We start from the raw sequence: 8,872 nt of genomic DNA on the forward strand, positions 1-8,872 counted from the left end.
TTTTTAATTAATGTTGAGTGAAAATTGCAGCATGTTTACGTTCAAACATACAGTAAGTCCTCTTATAGTGTGTGTGGAAGTCGCTTCCTAGCAGTTCCACTGAAGACACAGCATAAGAGCCAAGAGTGCAGGTTCAACAAGGTTTTAATGATAATGTTTTCTTTCAAACAACAGATTTCTCTCCCAGACGTGACTTTTCAGTCACGTCCGTATCCTCTCTCCCCCTATGCTCCCGGCCGCTTGCTGTTAAAGACAACAGATGATTAGATTAACACGTACCACCTGCCAGCTGTGTCTCGCCGTCAGCACATGCCCCGCCCCTGCCCGATGGTACTCGTCCTCAGCACCCTGGACAGCGGCGGTGACTTTTGCTCCTACAGGCAGCGCTTACTACAGCTCCCTCCACAGTGTGTTTAAAGGCAGCAAGGCAGTGTTGTCGAGCTTGGAAATGACAGCGCACAACCGTGACGTCATCACAAGTCTCCGTTTGTGCCGTGTACACGCATACGCTAAGCGCAGAGTTTTGGATTTCTACACTTTGGCCAGCGTTTGTAAATGTCTGCGTTTTTAAAGACACAAGTATGCGTCTGCGTGTGGACAAGAGGCCTAAACGCAGGGTAGGTCGTGAGTTCAAACCCCGGCCGAGTCATTGATTGATTGATTGATTGAGACTTTTATTAGTAGATTGCACAGTGAAGTACATATTCCGTACAATTGACCACTAAATGGTAACACCCAAATCATTTTTTCAACTTGTTTAAGTCGGGGTCCACGTAAATCAATTCATGGTACAAATATATACTATCAGCATAATACAGTCATCACACAAGTTTATCATCAGAGTATATACATTGAATTATTTACATTATTTACAATCCGGGCGGTGGGATGTGGAGTGTGTTGGGGGGGGGGGGTTAGGTTTGGTTGATATCAACACTCACTTCAGTCATCAACAATTATATAATCTGAGAAATGGACATTGTAACAGTGTAGGTCTGACTTCATAGGATTTTTACAGCGAGCAGTGAACATAGTGAGTTCAGATAGCATAAGAAGAAGTATATACATTTGATTATTTACATTTGATTATTTACAATCCGGGGAGGTGGGATGTGGTGGGGGGGCGGGTGTTAGTCTAGGGTTGAAGGAGAATGAGTTAAGACTAGAGATGTCCGATAATATATGCTTTAAATGCTTTAAAATGTAATATCGGAAATTATCGGTATCGTTTTTTTTATTATCGGTATTGTTTTTTTTGGTTTTTTGTTTTTTATTTATTTATTAAATCAACATAAAAAACACAAGATACACTTACAATTAGTGCACCAACCCAAAAAACCTCTCTCCCCCATTTACACTCATTCACACTCATTCACACAAAAGGGTTGTTTCTTTCTGTTATTAATATTCTGGTTCCGACATTATATATCAATATATATCAATACAGTCTGCAAGGGATGCAGTCCGTAAGCACACATGATTGTGCGTGCTGCTGGCCCACTAATAGTACTAACCTTTAACAGTTAATTTTACTAATTTTCATTAATTAATAGTTTCTATGTAACTGTTTTTATATTGTTTTACTTTGTTTTTTATTCAAGAAAATGTTTTTAATTTAATTATCTTATTTTATTTTATTAATTTTTTTAAAAAGGACCTTATCTTCACCATACCTGGTTGTCCAAATTAGGCATAATAATGTGTTAATTCCACGACTGTATATATCGGTATCGGTTGATATCGGTATCGGTAATTAAGAGTTGGACAATATCGGAATATCGGATATCGGCAAAAAAGCCATTATCGGACATCCCTAGTTAAGACTTTTGTTAGATCGGAATCTGGGTTTAACGTGGTTTGTGGAGCTCCCCCTGGTGTTGTGGTTATGGCGGTCATTTACGTTAAGGAAGTAGTTTGACATGTACTTTGGTATCAGGGAGGTGTAACGAATTTTATAGACTAGGCTCAGTGCAAGTTGTTTTACTCTGTCCTCCACCCTGAGCCAGCCCACTTTGGGTAGGAGTGAGGTGTGACCCGGGGTGAAGGTCTAGAAGTAACCTGACTAGTTTGTTCTGGGATTTTAGATTTGTCATACCAAAGACTATACAAATGGGACCCATTGCCTCCATGCTTGACACTCATCCTCAAAAGGTAGGAATTGGGGGTTAAATCACCAAAATTATTCCCGGGCGCAGCCACCGCTGCTGCTTACTGCTCCCTTCACATCAAACAAGAATGACAAACACATTTTGGGAGAACATCCGCACAGTATCACAACATAAACACAACAAAACAAATACCCAGAACCCTTTGCAGTACTAACTCTTGTGCTGCAGTCGCTGCTGGGCCACAACATTAGGTACACCTGCAGACCGCAGCCCAGATTTCATATTTCATTCATTCACAACTCCTCCAACACAAACATTATTGTTTTTGCACTTTTGGCTTCTTATTAAATAACTTTTTCAAATAGATTCAATCTTGCACGTGGAAACTTTAATTGTGGGCTTTAGTAGATATAACACTCCCGTCAGGGGGTGCATTCTACGCCGGGGGTGCATTATCCGGCACAACACCGGGACGCTACAATATACACCCCCGCTACCTCAAAACACCGCCGCACCCCCCCACACACACACACACACACACCTTGTAGCGTCCCGGAAGAGTTAGTGCTACAAAGGGTTCTGGGTATTTGTTCTGTTGTGTTTATGTTGTGTTACTGTGCGGATGTTCTCCCAAAATGTCTTTGTCATTCTTGTTTGGTGTGGATTCATAGTGTGGCGTATATTTCTAACAATGTTCAAGTTTTTTTATACTGGCACCCTCAGTGTAACCTGTATCGCTGAAGATAAAGTATGCCTTGCATTCACTGCTGTGTGCGTGCCAAAGCCGCACATATTATGTAACTGGACCAGCACTTGTTAGGCTGGACGAAAAGGGGACGATACAATTCTCGGGAGGGGCACTGAAATTTGGGAGTCTCCCGGGAGGTTTGGCAAGTATGAGAATTAGCGGTGTACCGCGGCACCGCCGCTGTGTATTAATCGGCGGGCCAGCTCTAGTGTTAATTTGATATCGCCTTACGGGCCAAGTGAAATTACACGGCGGGCCAAATTTGGCCCGCGGGCCAGAGTTTGACACCCCTGCCCTACATGGTCAAAATCATTGATAACTACAATTCCCAGAATGCCAAGGTAAAATGGCCGCCAAAATTACTGATTGAAGGCACCTGAAAAGGAAGGAGGTTCAGTCAGACTCATTCACCAAACAAGCTACATGGAAGGAAGAACAGCAAGCAGCCACAACCGCAAGATCAACTCTACAAGTTCCTCCAAACACACCAATGGTCGGTGAATATGCTTCATTCGATGACGATCGAAATGCTTACTTTGATATGCTTAACTTTTGTTTGTTTGATTGATTGAAACTTTTGTTAGTAGATTGCACAGTACAGTACATATTCCGTACAATTGACCACTAAATAGTAACACCCGAGTAAGTTTTTCAACTTGTTTAAGTCGGGGGCCACGTAAATCAATTCATGGTAGTGAATTGCTTGTTAATTTGCTTACTAACCTATCTTAATTTGTTTGTTTAAACTGCTGGCTTCCAGTTGAATTACTGCATTACACTTTGAGCATTGATTGCATACTGTGTTTGACCTGTTTAAAGCACACGTAAAAGTTTAAAGCTTACGTTAAAATGGCAAATGGTTAAAGTTAAAATGTTTAAAGTCAAAGCTTATGGTTTATTGTTTAAAGTTAGAAGTACAAAAGATTAATGCAAAGTTAAAGCGGAACATTATCACCAGACCTATGTAAGCGTCAATATATAACTATATGTTGCAGAAAAAAGACCATATATTTTTTTAACCGATTTCCGAACTCTAAATGGGTGAATTTTGGCGAATTAAACGCCTTTCTATTATTCGCTCTCGGAGCAATGACGTCACGACATCGGGAAGCAATCCGCCATTTTCTCACTTTCGTCGGTGTGTTGTCGGAGGGTGTAACAACACGAACAGGGACGGATTCAAGTTGCACCAGTGGCCCAAAGATGCGAAAGTGGCAAGAAATTGGACGAAATTTGTTCAAAATACGAGGGTGTGAGGAAAGCCGACGAAATGGTCAGTCGTTTGTTCCGCACACTTTACCGACGAAAGCTATGCTACGACAGAGATGGCAAGAATGTGTGGATATCCTGCAAAGATGATCAAGAGAAGAATATTGACCCTAGCTTCCCTGGCCTGCTGACATCAACTCCAAAACTGGACAGATCAGCTTTCAGGAAAAGAGAGCGGATGAGGGTAGTTCTACAGAATATATTAATTGATGAAAACTTTATTCATTACTCGCGGTTTTACGTAAATTATTATACACAAACTGTGTTTACCAATAATTTAGCTTAAAAACATTTATTTTTTTCAATTATTCGAGTACATTCAGGTAGTCCTGTGTAATGCAGTATTTTGTGTCTATTTAGGTATGGTTAACCTGAGTGCTGAAATCGTGGAAAAATATATGTTCTTAGCGCGCCTGAAATGGGCTGTCTGCACTCTCAAAGTGCATGTTGTTGCCAAATGTATTTCATATGCTGTAAACCTAGTTCATAGTTGTTAGTTTCCTTTAATGCCAAACAAACACATACCAATCGTTGGTTAGAAGGCGATCGCCAAATTCGTCCTCGCTTTCTCCCGTGTCGCTGGCTGTCGTGTCGTTTTCGTCGGTTTCGCTTGCATACGGTTCAAACCGATATGGCTCAATAGCTTCAGTTTCTTCTTCAATTTCGTTTTCGCATCCGTTTCAATACATGCGTAATCTGTTGAATCGCTTAAGCCGCTGAAATCCGAGTCTGAATCCGAACTAATGTCGCTATACCTTGCTGTTCTATCCGCCATGTTTGTTTGTATTGGCATCACTGTGTGACGTCACAGGAAAATGGACGGGTGTATATAACGATGGTTAAAATCAGGCACTTTGAAGCTTTTTTTAGGGATATTGCGTGATGGGTAAAATTTTGAAAAAAACTTTGAAAATAAAATAAGCCACTGGGAACTGATTTTTAATGGTTTTAACCCTTCTGAAATTGTAATAATGTTCCCCTTTCATTAATTAGTAAATTAATAAAATATTTACTGAGTCTTGCTGCTGTTTCACTTTTATTGTGGTGTCCTTTTTCTACCTGTTAAGGGAAATGTTTGATCTTAAATATTTATATAATCCTCCATATTGGCAGCCATAGTGATTCATTTATTCAGCAGAGCATTAAAACTTGGATCTGACAAAAAGTAAACACAAATGCTGTCTTCCTCGCTGATAAAACTAATGTTTTATCAGCTCTTTTTTTGCATTCTTGCACAATGCCATTGTGGACATTAGGTTAAAAGTTCTCCGCAAAATATTCCGGCGGGTTTTTTTAGAGCCATAAATGTATAAACATAGGAATTACAAAAAAACAAAAATCTTATGCAGCTGTTTTCTCTTGTAAATGTATTTACATTCATTCTGGAAACATAATATCTCTCACAAATTGACATTAATACATATACTTAACATTTGAGATAAGTATTTTAGCATTGGTATACTTTAATTAGAATTTAAACCATGATACATACAAAGACAATTTAAAAAACGCTTCAAAATAGGTGAACAGCAACCTGTACAATTGAACATACACATGGTACATTTTGCTAAACAATGATGTTTTATACATTAAACATTTCAGTAGATACTGTGTTAAAAGAGGAAGTAAAAAACAAAATAAAATAAAGAACACTTTGGCCCAAAATGGCTGACATCAATCAAAATATCGAATAATGCCGAAAAATGGAAATACAACAAAAAATGCAATACAGTTTAGAATCTGTACACAATGTGGTATAAAACAATATTTACATGAACAAAACAATGTGTTGATATCACGGCAGGTCTTGAGTATTTTTTGTTTACATTTTCTTATTATTTCGTCTTAACTTTGCACATTGTTAAAGCCATATCTCAATAATTATTTGATAGATTTTCCTCAAATTTGGCACAAACTCAAATTATGATTATTATGATTTTTTTAAGGTCAAGTGCACTGTAACCTCACGTTCTATTTTTAAAGTATTTAACTTAAGTAACTGAAACAAAAGAAATAGTAAAATACTCTGAGGGATTTTTCTCAAATGGGGCAAAAACTCACATTTTTATTACAGAACTAACTGATTAAGTGTGACTTTGCGGTTTCTGAACGAGGAAGACATTGTTCATCTCTTAGCTATCACTATCATCAGAGCCATCTTCCCATGTGCTTTTATCCTCTGTTTCCATGGAAATATTGGCACCATTTTGGCACCGACACAAATCAGTACAGGACAGTCTTGCAGACATACAGGAACATCTTCCTGTCTCACATTTGCTCTGCTTGCAGCTGCAGTGGACTACCTTTAACACACTATCAGGGGCAGGATTTGTAGTCATCCATGTCACTTTTAACTCACCATCCTCAATGTGCCATCCATTGCCATTGGGTGAAGGGGCAGACATTATACCTTTTGAGAGAATGTCTCATGAAGCACAATGTCCTAGTCCACTCAGCAGTGACACAACTTGTGAGGAACCTGTTAAATGCCGAATACTTAGACCAAGACATAATGATTTGGGTGCCTGCCTCCGACCTTTAGATGCAAGATACATAATGTCTTGACAAACAGATATCACTTTTAGGTTCACATCTTCTGGAATATCAACATAACAGGCTAATGCCGGTTCCTCTGTTGCACCTACAATCCAAGCAATCACATTGTACAGTTCAAGTGGCACAACAGATTTGGAATGGCACACATTTAAAACATCTGATGTGGGTGGCCAGAGGCACGTCATACCGGGAGAGTCACATAGCAGCTGCTTCAATATCAGCGCTGCACTATAAAGTGTCCTCGTGTTCTCAGTAGTTTGCGGACCAGCTGGTGTTCTTGCCATGTGTTCAGTGTCACTTTCACCTTGGCTTACTTCAGTTGACTCAGTTGTGTCTGTACCTGATGGATGAGGTAGCCTGTCTATCAGCTTATTTGCAGACAATGTCTCAACAAAAACCAGTTTGCAGATGTTGCGCTTGAAACACCAGTTGGGGAAAGTCCAGAGTCAGCCTTCTCTTTAATTTATCCTGCCTGCAACATAAGAACACAGGGAAAGAGGAGCACAAGGGTGTAAATAAAGATATATTCATAAGTATGAGTAGTTGAAATATACTATCAAAGCCTTTTTTTAATTATTTATTATTATTTTGATATTTTCCAGCATAAAAGTGTTTTACATCGCTGCCAAAATAGGCTTTTGTTTTTACCTGTAGTTTGAAGCATCACAATCTTCATGTTTTTGTACCGTATTTAAAAACATTGGTCGTAGCTGGTTCATTCTCAGCACCTCCTGATTAACAATTATCCTTTGGCGGATGATCCTCTCGCAGAATATGTTGTAGCTGGCATCAAAGGTTGGTTCACTTCTGAAGAGAAACACGCACACACACACACACACACACACACACACACACACACACACACACACACACACACACACACACATTTAATATGTGCCAAAAGGTGTGCAGTCAAGATTGTAGCTACATACAAACAGGAAAAGTCAATTAAAAAAGTGATTTTCTATATTCATTTCATAATTATTGACACTGTATGCATCTATAATCCATCCATCCATTTTCTACCGCTTGTCCCTTTCTGGGGTCGTTGGAGCCTATCTCAGCTGCATTCGGGCGGAAGGCGGGGTACACCTTGGACAAGTCGCCACCTCATCACAGGGCCAACACAGATAGACAGACAACATTCCCACTCACATTCACACACTAGGGCCAATTTAGTGTTGCCAATCAACCTATCCCCAGGTGCATGTCTTTGGAGGTGGGAGCTCTAGGAAGCCGGAATACCCGGAGGGAACCCACGCAGTCACGGGGAGAACATGCAAACTCCACACAGAAAGATCCTGAGCCCGGGATTGAACTCAGGACTACTCAGGACCTTCGTATTGTGAGGCAGATGCACTAACCCCTTGTGGAGAGGCGGGGCCGGCGGTCCGACACCGGGGCCCGGTCCAAGATGGCGGCGAGGGGGCGTGGCCTGCGGACTCGCGTCCAAATGGACTACAGGTGCGTGGGTCGGGCAGCTGAGCACAATCAGTTAATCTGTCGGTGTATAAAAGGGTGACAGCCGAGAGAGACGGGAGGAGAGGTGGAGAGCAAGAGGCAAGACGCGGAGCACAGTACACCACGCAAACGACGGCGACGTGCTGCTTCAGTAGACGGCGAACGACGGCGACGTGCTGCTGAAAAGTAGACGGCGAACGACGGCGACGTGCTGAAAAGCAGACGGCGGACGGGAGGAAACCATCTGCTACCACGCGAACGACGGCGACGTGCTGCTGAAAAGTAGACGGCGAACGACGGCGACGTCCTGAAAAGCAGACGGCGGACGGGAGGAAACCATCCTCTGCTACCACGCGAACGACGGCGACGTGCTGCTGAAAAGTAGACGGCGAACGACGGCGACGTGCTGCTGAAAAGTAGACGGCGAACGACGGCGACGTGCTGCTGAAAAGTAGACGGCGAACGACGGCGACGTGCTGAAAAGCAGACGGCGGACGGGAGGAAACCATCCTCTGCTACCACGCGAACGACGGCGACGTGCTGCTGAAAAGTAGACGTCGAACGACGGCGACGTGCTGAAAAGCAGACGGCGGACGGGAGGAAACCATCCTCTGCTACCACGCGAACGACGGCGACGTGCTGCTGAAAAGTAGACGGCGAACGACGGCAACGTGCTGCTGAAAAGCAGACGGCGGACGGAAGGAAACCATTCGTGTGCTCACGTAAGAAA

The 8,872-nt window shown here is 41.9% G+C and overlaps 1 long non-coding RNA gene across 1 annotated transcript; it reads right to left on the bottom strand.

The window, feature by feature from the left end:
• Positions 1 to 7,027: 7,027 nt before the first annotated feature.
• Positions 7,028 to 8,182, bottom strand: LOC140679535 (uncharacterized). The gene is made up of 3 exons (XR_012050944.1): positions 8,046 to 8,182; positions 7,330 to 7,488; positions 7,028 to 7,153 (listed from the first exon to the last, which is right to left on the bottom strand). It is a non-coding gene; the product is annotated as an uncharacterized lncRNA (long non-coding RNA).
• Between the last annotated feature and the right edge of the window lie 690 nt (positions 8,183 to 8,872).

Source organism: Nerophis lumbriciformis, linkage group LG18 (genome assembly GCF_033978685.3).
Source record: "Nerophis lumbriciformis linkage group LG18, RoL_Nlum_v2.1, whole genome shotgun sequence".
NCBI classification, from domain to species: Eukaryota; Metazoa; Chordata; class Actinopteri; order Syngnathiformes; family Syngnathidae; genus Nerophis; species Nerophis lumbriciformis.